Source organism: Vulpes vulpes, chromosome 2, assembly GCF_048418805.1.
Source record: "Vulpes vulpes isolate BD-2025 chromosome 2, VulVul3, whole genome shotgun sequence".
NCBI classification, from domain to species: domain Eukaryota; kingdom Metazoa; phylum Chordata; class Mammalia; order Carnivora; family Canidae; genus Vulpes; species Vulpes vulpes.
The window spans coordinates 5,739,248-5,750,930 of record NC_132781.1 but is presented as its reverse complement, the minus strand read 5'-3'; the positions used below and the strand labels follow the sequence as shown (position 1 = coordinate 5,750,930).

General features: G+C 44.9%; 1 protein-coding gene across 14 annotated transcripts in view; it reads left to right on the top strand.

Annotated features, from left to right (window-relative positions):
• Positions 1-1,856: 1,856 nt before the first annotated feature.
• Positions 1,857-11,683, top strand: part of TMEM94 (transmembrane protein 94) — a 36,313-nt gene continuing 26,486 nt past the window's right edge. For 3 of the 14 annotated variants that reach the window (XM_072746632.1, XM_072746641.1, XM_072746639.1), the window contains exon 1: positions 1,902-2,046. The gene's annotated coding sequence lies outside the window, so the exon portion shown is untranslated. Of the gene's footprint in view, positions 2,047-2,609; positions 3,042-11,683 lie in introns of all 14 variants that reach the window. The other 11 variants (XM_072746643.1, XM_072746633.1, XM_072746631.1 and 8 more) reach the window with 8 other exon arrangements.

Genomic DNA, 11,683 nt, shown 5'->3' with positions numbered 1-11,683 from the left:
GCTTGATTTTTTTTAATCACTTAAAAAATTTTATGTGACAGAGAGAGAGAGAGAGAGAGAGAGAGAGAGAGCACACAAGCAGGGGGAGGGCCAGAGGGAGAGGGAGAAGCAGACTCCCTGTTGAGCAGGGAGCCTGATGCAGGACTCCATCCCAGGACCATCCCAGGATCATGACCTAAGCCAAAGGCAGACACTTAGCCAACTGAGCGACCCAGGACCACCCCCCTCGCGTTTTAGCTTTATTCAATTTACTTCTTCAGCAAAGTTTTATGACTTTGGGGATGGTCGTGGTGGGGGGGGGGGATGAAGGATTGTAGCACAGCTCCTTAAACTGGTAGACACACAGTTTAAGTTTATTGAGTGATATTCATAAAACCCAGTGGAGCAGAGAAACAAGTGCAGCCAGAGGTGACTTGAGGTACAAGGTGGAGCAGGGCAGGATGACTATGATACATTTGTTGGCCACATAAACCTTCTGAGATGAAATAGAACGACATAAGGCACAGGCGATTGGCTAGATCGGTTCAACAAACATTTACTGGGTGCAGGTTCTGAGTAAGGTGCTGTGGGGGCTGCCAGGATAAGCCAGCTGCCTTTTGGGAGCTCCAGTTCTTACAAAAATAATATTTTACAAAGCATTACTTCCGTAAAGGCGGCAACAGAAACAGCACTAGAGAGTGAGAATTTCAATGACTCAAAGTCAGGGACGGCTTTGGGGCAGGGAGCATTAGAGGTGAATTTTCAGGATGGGCGTGTATTTGAAGGTTGGCTTTATTGGTCGGAAGGAATCTTCAAAGGGTAGGGAACCTCTTGGGAAAAAGAGCAGAGGTGGGAGGGTCCCAGATGCATTTAGAGGATGGCGAATCTATGCAGCTGCAGGAATAGTTTGGCCTGTGGGGAATTAGCCTGGAAACATATGTCTGAGTTGATTTATAAGGGGCCTTGAATGTCAGGAAGAGAGATACAGAGATCTCCCTGTATAGAGAGGTGTCTATTTGCAAAAGATAAACTGCAGAAGATTGTTGTGTGCAGAAAGGTAACATGATGTTTTAAGCCAGGGCTAGAACAGTTGAAACATATAAGAGTAGATACCAAAATATCTTCTTGTTCAGCTGAGAAGAGAGATTTTAATTATATAATTAAATTCATTAATGGGGGAAGGGGGCTCTTACTTCCCAAGGCCAGCCATGACCCTCTTTTAATTTTATAAACAGACAGAGAAGCAAAACACAAAAAAACAAGTCTCCAGACTTCCATCTCTGGGAAAACTGAAGTAAATACTGACACAGGCTTGCTTTGTTTTCCCAAGAGAGCTCTCCCAGGCGATTTCTCTAATTATCTCAGAAAAAAAAAAAAAATTTTTTTTTTTAAGCTTGTTTTTTCCCTTTAGGGTACAGCTGAGCTGAAGGGAAAACTGAAGTCTTGCCTTAGGTTCTCCAGCTTTGGTTCGGTTGCAGTATTAGTCTCCGAGGGACTCTCTCCGAGGTCTCTAAGCCAGGTGTCTCTAGGCACTTGCTCACAGCAACAAGAGGGGAGCTTAGAAGAAATAGCAGATCCTGGCGTTCTACAAAAGGGCTGATTTTAAAAAAGAAAAAAAGGCGGCTTGGGTGGGGCTCTATCTTTTTTGGATATATACATAGGAAAAGTAATTGAGGTGGAAGCTGTGCCCTCGCCTCTGGTCAGGACCTCTGGACCTGAAAGCGCCAGAGCCACACACCCACAGGTGGACAGCGGGTCCCTACTCTCCCGCCGGCAGCGCTCGGCCTTTAATTCCGCCAGGCTCCCAGAGGGACTGTTTCAGCTACAGTCTAGCGCGCTCCGCAGCCAATAAGAAACCAGGACTCCCCGCCCGTCTCGGGTTTTCACCAATCGGCGTCCAGCACTTTGGCCTGCTAGCGGCGCCCCGGTTGTCTGAGAAGGGAGGCAAGCCCCCTTAGAGTTGCCAGCACCGGACATGGCCGCGGCCCCTGGAGGAGGGGACGCGGAGTGAGGAGGGGGCAGGGAGGGAAGAGGACGCGGGCGAGGAGGACAGCCCCCCGGGCCCCGGTAAGTACCAGGAGGCCGGTGGCCCGAGCAAGGGGAGCAGGGAAGCAAGGGGGCGTGGGGCTCGGCCTTCCACGCCCTCTGGATTCTTGGCCAGGGAGAGAGGAGTCTGGGGTCTGCACCCAAGAAATGGCCTCGGGGGATCTCTTCGGAGGCGGAGTCCGGGGACCGGCTCTTGCCTCCAGCTCCCGGCCGCTTCCTTTCCCCGGGTGCTCACACTTGCCCTCGGCCCTGGCTCGGCCCCTTGGGGGTCCCGCGTCCGATGGGAGCCTCCTGCCAACAATGAATCCCGGCCCCAGGGTGGGGGTGTCTGGGCCCCGGCTCAGGGGGCTGCGGTGTATTGACGGGCCCCTGGGGGACCCGCGCCCCCAGCCCCCGGTTCAGACCGTTGTCCCTGCTGCGCGCGCTCTCAGCTGCCACCTGGGCCCTCGTGCTGACCACGTCCGCGTCCAGGTGGATGGAGCCCGAGGGCCTTGACCCCGAGCGGCCCGGTGACCGTGCAGTTGGAGCGTGCCCTGCCTTTTTTTTTTTTTTTTTCTTCTTCTTTTTTCTTTCCGTCTTTACAGAAGCGTTTAAAGACTCCTTAGAAGCAACCATAGGAACGTAATACTTGCCATCCTGCAAACCGACTGCTGTGCTTGCCGCCGCGCCCTCCTTCCCCTGCCGCACAGCCCTGAAGTCCAGCTCGCAGTCCCTCGCGTGCGCGGTGGGAGCCCCTGCCGGGTGCCCGGTGCCAAGTGCCAGGGAAACCCTGCCCTTCTTTCATTGGTGTGGAACCACGGGCTGCACTTTGGCGTGTTCCTTGATTTGGTCACGTGCTGCCACATCCCACCCTCTCTTCCGAGTTTTTGTGTGGCTCCAGGGGAAAAAAAGGAGGGAGGTTTGCACCGAGCCTGTTTTCCTGCAAGCCTGTGATTTTTGCATCAGAGGAGCTGATGGTTTTCTCCTGCTTTGTCCAACACACTCCGCTTTAGCGACGTACTTCAGCTATTCCCTGGGTACTCTTAGACACTTTAGGACGGTGGAAGTGGGGAGGGAAGAGTTTTAACGCTTTAACTTTACAAATGTGGAGAGTAACTTTTGGGAGAGGCAAAGGGGCAGGGGCAGGGTCACCTGGAGCCAGGACTGGCACTCTGAAGTGTAAGAGTCTGAAGTTCTTTATCCACCAGACCAGTTGTCTGCTAGGTGCGATTGAGAAATAAAGTTCCTTAACTTTTCCTTGCTTCTTGCAGAGTAATTGCTTGCGTTAGAGATAGTATGTGGAGGATCTCTATCTATAGGTATATATGGCATGAGCACCAGCACTAGATTCTTTTTTTTTTTTTTTTTTAAGGATTTTATTTATTTATTCAGGAGAGACACAAAGAGAAAGGCAGAGACTTAGGCAGAGAGAGAAGCAGATTTCCCGTGGGGAGCCTGATGCAGGACTCGATCCCTGGACCCCGGGATCATGCCCTGAGCCAAAGGCAGACGCTCAACCGCTGAGCCACCCACTTACTAGGCCACCCACTTACTAAGTTCATAATACATTTTTGCATTCATTATTTGTAAGTAACCAACAGGTAGTTCCCTGGCTGATTTCTTGTATTAATATTTATTGTAGTCTTTATAAATTTTTTTTTCTTTATAAATATTTTGAGGTGAAATGATTTCAGTGATTCTCAGCTGAGAGGGCAGGAAAGGATGGAGTCAGAGCAAGGTAGGCTGTCTGTTTTTTGGGAGAACAATTGTAGTGTTATTAATGGGGATGTGTTTTGTGTAAGAACAGTGTAGAGGCAGAAAACACTTGAGAACCACGGAAAAAAGAAGTATCACTATGGTATGTCTTCATGGTAATCTTGGCAAAAGAACGGCCGATCTTAGTATTCTAACAGGTAGTTTTAATTTTTTTTTTTTTTAAAAGCAATGGCACAAGTAAGGTTCATCATCTAGAATAAAATAAAAATGTTCCATGGAGTAAAAAAGTTTGAAAATCACTCTAAAGATCAGAACACATCAGAACATAGCCTATTATTAACCCTGGAACAGGGGCAGCATGTTCAAATAAAATCCACAAATTCTCTGAAGTCTTATTTTAGCTGCTGTGTTAGCTCTAACTTCCTTGTTCACTGGTTCTTTGTGTTAGAACTTCAAATAGAGAAACTGGTGGGTACCGTGGAACAGTTCCTTGGCCAGGGAGGTGAAGTACAAACCATCCCCTTGATAATCAGCCGTCAAATAATTGAGAGTTAACTGCCCTTGAACTCCCCCCCAACAGCCTTACCCTGTCCCTTGTTTGTGGTGACCCGACATCAGAAGATTAGATGGAGAGAGCCAGGGTTGGGCGGTGAAATGGAGGAAAACAGAAAGCCCTTCACATTTCTATTTTGAGAAGTTGCTAGGGAGTGCCAGCTCCAAGTGTTGAGAATCAGCCTTTTGGAAAGCTTAACTCCTGCCCAACTAATGAGAAGTGAAGGTCACGATCCTTTGGTTCTTCCTCAATGCTCTTTCCCTAATGTTGAGCTTGGGAAACAATTTCTGTAGAGAGGGGGAGGAGTGCTAATGTAAATACTACCTACACTTGAGGCTTTATTGAACCTTACCTGGTGAGTCCAGGATGAACTCTTATAAACCTCCCCAGTTGGAAAGACACAAAGACTCTAAATCCATTCCTGATGTTCAAGTGAGAAGTTTCTAGGTCATGGTTGGCACTTCTCCACTCCTACATGTGTGTCAATATTTATCTTGTTATTGTGTCAGTGTTGTTTCCTTGAGAGTGTCTTTCTTTACCTAAAAGATAGCCTCCTTTAAAAATATTGTTTGAAAAAAAAATGTTGTTTGAACCCTGGTTTCTAAGCCTGGATTTGTGTCCAGTAGCACAGGTGAACTCAAGGGTAGGCCAAAGCTGTAGCGGGAATGTTCTTCTGCCGGAACTGACCCGCCAACCAGAATGTGTGGTTTTGTGATCAGGGGTTTGTGTAATAATAAGCTTTGCTTGTGGCTGCTGAGACGGTAGTAAACAGTATTGGTCACATGGTATGGCAAGTAGGGTAAGGGCCAGATTTAGACCCGCCAAGATGCCTGCCTCAAGCTGGGCACATCTCACACTGATTGCTTTGGGCTTCCCTAGTTCCAGAGACCCAAGTGGTGGGGGAACCAGGGGTGCTCAAGGGATGGAGACCCTTTCAAGGGCTTACAGTGGCCTTTGGGAAACCAGAAACCTCAGTATAGTTATATGAACCTAGTTTTCTTAATTTCAGGATCCTTTTGAGAAAGAGATTTGTGATAGGAATATTCCTTCATAGAAAGGCGAACAGAAAAATACTGGGAAATACTTGGAAAGGATATACACTAGAGAGAATATCAAAGGTGTGTTTAAAAGAGCATATATATCCTTAAAGGGAAGAGTATTGCTTTGTAACATAAGCCAGAGCTAACTGCAAAATCAGAGTCAGAAGTTAGTGATTTTTTGGTTATCATGGTAAAATATACATAACATAAAATTGACCATTTGAACCGATTCAGTAGCATGAAGTCCATTGACACTGTTGTGCAAACATCCCCACCATCCATCTCCAGAACTTCTTCATCTGCCCAAATTAAAATTCTGTCCTCCTTAGCACTAACTCTTCATGTCCCCTCCTGCCCCCAGTGTCCGGCGATCACCATTCTCCTTGCTGTCTGTAGGAGTTTGCTTACACCAGGAATGTCAAATAAGAGGAATCATCATATAGCATTTGTCCTTAGTGTAAAGTCACTAGAGTTTATCCATGTTGTAGCATATGATAGACTATTCTTACTTTTTTAAGGCTCAGTAATATTCCATTGTATGTGTAGATCACATTTGACTTACCCATTCATCTGTTGATGGACACTTGGCTTGCACCTACCTTTTGGCTACCGTGAATAATGCTGCTAGGTACTTGAGTATACAAATACTTGTTGGAGTCTCTGTTTTCACTTCTTTGGGGGCATATATCCAGAATTATTGCTAATTTTCTAAATTTTCACATGGTTTGAAAATCAAAAGGTATAAATATATGTACAGTCAGATTCCTCCCCTCCGACTCTTGTCCACAGCCACTCCGTTCCAACTTAATTTTTTCTTTTGTGAGCTGTGCTTTTGGTACTTACGAAATCTAAGCCAAAGTCACAAAGATTTTCTCCTATCTTATAATTTTACATTTAGGTATTAGATCCATTTTTGTGTATAGTGCAAGCTATATTTCCAAGTTCTTCTTTTCTCTTAATCTGAATGTTCCAATTTTTCCAGTGCAGTGTGTTGAAAAGACTACCTTTCTTCACTTTTGCAGACTTCTCAAAAAATCAATTGACCATATATATCTGGATCTATTTTTGGATATTCTATTACCAGGTCAATACCACATTGCCTTAATTACTGTGGCTTTAAAAACCTTGAAGTCTGGTGGTGAAAGCCTTCCAAACTTTGTTCTCTTGGGGTCTAACGTGAACGTCTCTTGTTACAAGTGGAACTGAGCATCTTTTCATGTGCAGAAGCTACTGGATTTCTTGATCTCTTTTGTCTCTCAGGGTTAGAAGACATCATAAAAGGTTATCTTTTATTTGCTACCTGATGTATTATTATCTTCATAATTTTCCAGCCTCTGCTTGGATCCCTCTGATGCTGGGGAATTCATTGTCTCTCAGGGAAGCCTGTTCCTTTTTTTTTTAAAAAAAGATTTTATTTATTTATTCATGAGAGACACACAGAGAGAGGCAGAGACATAGACAGAGGGAGAAGCAGGGGCTCTGTGCAGGGAGCCCGATGTGGGACTCGTTCCCAGGACTCCGGAATCACGACCTGAGCTGAAGGCAGACGCTCAACCACTGAGCCATTCCTGTTCCATTTTTTGTTTTGTTTTCTTCTTTTTTTATTTGTTCCATTTTTTATGCAGTTCTAATTATATAAAAGATACCACTCATGTTGAGTCCCCCCCCCAACACCCCCTCAGAGTAGGTCATTGATAAAAATATTGATTAGGACACTACCAAGGATAGAACCCTGAGGCTTGTTATTAAAAAACTACCCACAACTGAACATCAGTCCATCAGTTAGTACCCTTTGGGCACAGCTACTCAACTGAATACCAGTCCACCCCATTGTGTTTTCGGTGTTTTGGTTATGGTTAGAATATAAGTGCAGCTAACGAAGGTTGTGTTGGAAGGAATTAGAAGGACAGTCAATTCCTCAGCTTGCCCTCAACCTGAATCTTGGGCACCTACTTAGCTCTTTGTGACCTGGTTCTGAACTTGGCAGCAGGAAGCATCCATCCCTTTGTTTCCATGGCTACTATGCTGCCTTTGTCTAGATACTCATCCTGGCAAACCAAGATTATTATAATTTTCATCTACTTCTTCTGCCTGTAATTTCTTTCCCTTCCCTCCCTTTTTTTAAAGATTTATTTATTTATTCATGAGAGAATACACACAGAGAGAGGCAGAGACATAGGCAGAGGGAGAAGCAGGCTCCTCTCAGAGAGCCTGATGTGGGACTCAATCTCGGATCCTGGGATCACGTCCTGAGCCGAAGACAGACACCCAACCGTTGAGCCACCCAGGGATCGCCTTCCTTCCCTTTCTGAACCATTCTCTACCTTCTCAAAATACTGGAACCCGCTCAGAACCTTCAGTGACTCCCCAGGGTTATTTTGGTTTGGCGTTTATGCACCTGTGCATTTTGGCCCCTGATTCCCTGCTCAATATGGTCCTTTATTTCTTCTCTCTTTCTTAGATCTTCTGCTCTAATTGAACAGATCGGATCACCATTTTTCTCTCCCCCTCCCCTGTTTTTTTAGTATGTCCCACACCCAGCATGGAGCCCAACAGGGCTTGTACTCACGACCCTGAGATCAAAATCTGAGCTGAGATCAAGAGTGGGACACTTAACCTACTACTGAGCCACCCAGCACCCCAGATCACCATATTTCTAAAGGGCTCCATGCTTTTCTTCCTTGATGCCTTTGTTGAGACTTCTAGTTCTTGCTTGGATTGTTCTCACTCTTCTCATTCTTTTTTTTTTTTTTTTTTTAAGATTTTATTTATTTATTCATGAGAGACACAGAGATAGAGAGAGAAAGAGAGAGAGAGAGAGGCAGAGACACAGGCAGAGGGAGAAGCAGGCTCCATGCAGGGAGCCTGATGTGGGACTTGATCCCAGGTCTCCAGGACTTGATCCCGGGTCTCCAGGATCACCCCCTGGGCTGAAGGCGGCAGCACTAAACTGCTGAGCCACTCAGGGCTGCCCACTCTTCTCATTCTTAAGCTTTCCTAAGTGCACTGCTTGAGCCTTGGCTTCTTTTTATTATTTTTTAAAGAGTTTATTTATTTATTTAGAATGTGAGCTGGGGGGAAGCAGAAGGAGAGGGAGAAAAAATCTAAAGCAGATTCCATGCTGAACATGGAGCCTGAAGCTGGGCTCGATCCCACAATCCTGAGATCATGACCTGAACCAAAATCAAGAGTCAGCTAGCTGCTCAACCAACTGAGCCATGCAGGTGCCCTGGGCCTTGGCTTCTTTCAGCAAGGGATTCCTGGCCCCCACACCCCTGTTTCAATTCTCATTTGGTATTTCAATGCCAACTTAAATATCAGTTATATTTTCTCAGAATATTCAAAGCCTGGCTGTATTATAAATCCCTGTTGTGAAGGGATCATATCTTATACTTTTGTGAAAATAAGACTATTCCTTACATTGAGTAAATACATACAGTTATTACACACAGTAGGCACTGGATAAATGTTTCCTTCATCAACCCTTCTTATTTATTTATTTACTTATTTATTTATTTATTTATTTATTTACTTATTTATTTATTTTTAAAGATTCTATTTATTTGACAGAGAGCTAGAGAGAGCCAGAGAGCACAAGCAGGGGGAATGCCAGAGGGAGAAGGAGAAGCAGGCTCCCCACTGAGCAGATAGTCCAGTTGGGGATGTGGGACTCAATTTCAGGACCCTGGGATCATGACCTGAGCCAAAGGCAGATGCTTAACCTAATGAGCCACCCAGGCACCCAACCCTTCTCCTTCATATCCACCAAACCTTGCATGTGCTAGACATTTTAGAGGTTGGTAGAGCTAATTTAGTTGGAACTTAGATCCCACCTTACTTTTTATTTTTTATTTTTTTAAATTTTTATTTATGATAGTCACAGAGAGAGAGAGAGAGAGAGAGAGAGAGAGAGGCAGAGACACAGGCAGAGGGAGAAGCAGGCTCCATGCACCGGGAGCCTGACGTGGGATTTGATCCCGGGTCTCCAGGATCGCGCCCTGGGCCAAAGGCAGGCGCCAAACCGCTGCGCCACCCAGGGATCCCCCCACCTTACTTTTTAGAAATCAGCCGTATCTACTGAGGCATTTTTTCCATATGATAAAATGCACCTGTTTAAGTATAGAGTTCAAAGAGTTTTGACAAATATATACACCCTTGTAACCACCACCCACAGTCAAGATATTGAACTAAAGGCTCCTGTGCTCTTTACAGTTTTTCCCTCCCTGTAACCCCAGGTAACCCCTCACCTGCTTATTGTCACTATAAATTTTAAATTTTTTAAAAGGATTTTATTTATTTATTCATGAGAGACAGACAGACAAAGAGGCAGAGACACAGGCAGAGGGAGAAGCAGGCTCCATGCAGGGAGCCTGACATGGGACTTGATCCTGGGTCTCCAGGATCAGGCCCTGGGCTGAAGGTGGTGCTAAACCGCTGAGCCACCTGGGCTGCCCAATTGTCACTATAGATTAATTTTGCCTGTTCTAAATTTTATGGAAATGAGATCATATGCTATGCCCTCTCTTGTGCTCCTTTCGCTCAGCAAATGTTTTTGAGATTCAGCCACATTGTTGCATTGTATCCGTAGCTCACTCCCTTTGGTTGCTGCACAGAATTCCATTGTATGGATATACCACAGTTCATTCACGTGTGAATGGACGTTTGGATTGTTTCCAGCTTTTGGCCATTTTAAATAAAGATGCTATGAACATTTGTAGACAGTTCTTTTTGAGGAAGTATGTTTTCATCACTGGGAAGTATGGTGAGTGGATACTCAACTTTTTTTCCTTTTTTTTTTCTTTTAAGATTTTACTTATTCATGAGAGATACAGAGAGGAGGAGAGATGGAGACACAGAGGGAGAAGCAGGCTCCCCACAGGGAGCCTGATGCCCATTTGATCCCTGGATCTGGGATCAAGCCCTTGTGGTGAAGGCAGATGCTCAACTGCTGGTGGCCCTGGATACTCAACTTTATCAGAAGTATCCAGGTGGCCCTGGATACTCAACTTTATCAGAAACTGCCAAAATGTCTTCCAGAGTGGTTGTACCACGTGACATTCCCACCAGCAGTTTATGAGCTTGTATCCTCATCAACACTAAATATTGTCAGTCTTTTTCATTATAGCCATTCAAGTGGGTATGTATTAATATTGGGGGCACCTAGGTGGCTCAGTAAGTTAAGCATCTGGTTCTTGATTTTGGCTCAGGTCATGATCTCAGGGTTATGGGATGAATATATTAATATAAATGTTAGCATTTAATTTAATTATTTAAACATTACATGTTAATATTGAATCTTCTAACTCATGAACATGGCATATCTCTCCATTTATTTAGGTCTTGAATTTCTCTCAATAGCATAGCAGCCTTACGTATATATTTTTAAAAGTCATCCCTAAGTATTCACTATATTTCCTTATAACATATAGGAATTTAATCTATATTTGCATTTTGTATTTTGACCTTGTATCTTGTAAACTTACACACTTACTTGTTCTATCCCTTAGAATTTTTCCTATATGATCGAGTCTTTTGCAAATAAAGAGTTTTACATATTTTATAGTATTTATACCTTTCGTTTTTTTCTTCCCCTTACTTTTTAAAAAAATATTTTATTTATTTATTCAAGAGAGACACAGAGAGAGAGAGAGAGAGAGAGGCAGAGGGAGAAGCAGGCTCCATGCAGGGAGCCCAATGTGGGACTCCATCCTGGTCTCGAAGGATCACACCTGGGGCTGAAGGCGGCGGCGCTAAATCACTGGGCCACCGGGGCTGCCCCCCCCCCCCCTTTTTAAAGTAAGCTCTAGGCCCAGTGCGGGGCCGAACTCATGACCCTGAGATCAAGAGTACCATGTTCTGGGACACCTGGATGGCTCAGTGGTTTTGCGTGTGCCTTCAGCTCAGGGCATGATCCCGGAAACCCAGGATCGAGTTCCACATCGGGCTACCTGCATGGAGCCTGCTTCTCCCTCTGCTTGTGTCTCTGCCTCTCTTTCTGTGTCTCTCATGAATAAATAAATAAAATCTTTTAAAAAAAGTTCCATATTCTACCTACTGAGCCAGCCAGTTACCCTCTTCTTACTTTTGAGTTTATTCTTTTTTCTTTTTTTTTTTTTTTTTTTTATTTATGATAGTCACAGAGAGAGAGAGAGAGGCAGAGACACAGGCAGAGGGAGAAGCAGGCTCCATGCACCGGGAGCCTGATGTGGGATTCGATCCCGGGTCTCCAGGATCGCGCCCTGGGCCAAAGGCAGGCGCCAAACCGCTGCGCCACCCAGGGATCCCTTGAGTTTATTCTTCACTTAGGTGGCACTTTGTTCATATTTCTTGTTTCCTGGTCCAAGTGTTTATTAAGACTTACTATATGCTA